A 1,377-nucleotide genomic window follows, 5' to 3' on the forward strand; every position below is an offset into this window, starting at 1 on the left:
TGAGGTACACCTGGACTGGTCTCCAGTTGAGGTACACCTGGACTGGTCTCCAGTTTGGGAGGTACACCTGGACTGGTCTCCAGCTGAGGTACACCTGGACTGGTCTCCAGTTTGGGGTGTACCTCACACTGTGAGGTACACCTGGACTGGTCTCCAGTTTGGGAGGTACACCTGACTGGTCTCCAGTTGAGGTACACCTGGACTGGTCTCCAGTTTGGGGTACCTCACACTGTGAGGCACACCTGGACTGGTCTCCAGTTGAGGTACACCTGGACTGGTCTCCAGTTGAGGTACACCTGGACTGGTCTCCAGTCCATCTCAGAGACACACAACCATTCACTCTCTCACCTGGGGTCAACTTAGAGTTACCAGTTAACCTAACAGTCATGTTTTTGGTCTGTGGGAGGAAGCCAGAGTTTCCAGAGAAAACCCACACATGCACGGAGAGAACTCTATCCAGAAAGGTCGCTGGGCTGGGATTTGATCCAGCAACCTTCTTACTGAGAGGCATCAGTTCTACCAACTGAGCCAAAGTGGCGCCCACACATTTTAGACAACGTATGAAAGGTTTAAAGAAGCTTCTTTAAAGGTTTGTACATACATATGATGGTAAAAAGATCAAATATAAAAGTTTTATTAGTAATTCAGACATAAAAATGTTCATAAGTTGTCTGGTGTGACCGGGCCTTTAACAGTCCAGACAAACAAACACAGAGATTCATGTTTTATTGTTCCAAAAAAGCAGTGACCTGTTTCAGAACTTTTTCTGTTTGTAAAACTTGAAACATTGAAAAGTATCCAACCTGCTGCTTCATCCTCCCTGCAGTGCAGTGATGAAGTGATAAATCACACAATATGAGCGTGTGTTTGCTGTTCTTTGTCGAATAGACTTGCAACAATGCAGCTTTGTGCAGATTTTACAAAGCAAGGCAGTCGGGTCTTTCAAGGGTGGTCTTCATTTATTAAAGCCCCCACAGAGTCATGAGCTCTCAGAAACCTTGAAATGGGACACGGCACCACACTGGGTCTAAAACTGCGTTGTGAGTTTCTGGAAAAGCTGTGCAACAATCACCTCCCTGTGGAGAAACACAAAGAAGAAGCATTGAGCTGATTTGTGGACTTTTCATTTACTGAATATGAGTTAGTTGAGCTTTAAAAAGCTCACGCAGAGAGCACACACGCAGTCATACCAGCAGGTCAGCACCATTATCTGAAACAGCTTCTGCTATTTAGGATTAAACAAAGGTCAGGTTACAACTTTGCTGCTGTTTAGTGTCGACAGTTTTCAGTGAGGCAGAGTGGAAGGAGCTGATCGCACATTTGGATGTTTTTTTTCAACATCATCTGTCTCAGGACAAACAAAAGCTTTATTTACAC

Source organism: Austrofundulus limnaeus, unplaced genomic scaffold (assembly GCF_001266775.1).
Source record: "Austrofundulus limnaeus strain Quisiro unplaced genomic scaffold, Austrofundulus_limnaeus-1.0 Scaffold1223, whole genome shotgun sequence".
NCBI lineage: Eukaryota > Metazoa > Chordata > Actinopteri > Cyprinodontiformes > Rivulidae > Austrofundulus > Austrofundulus limnaeus.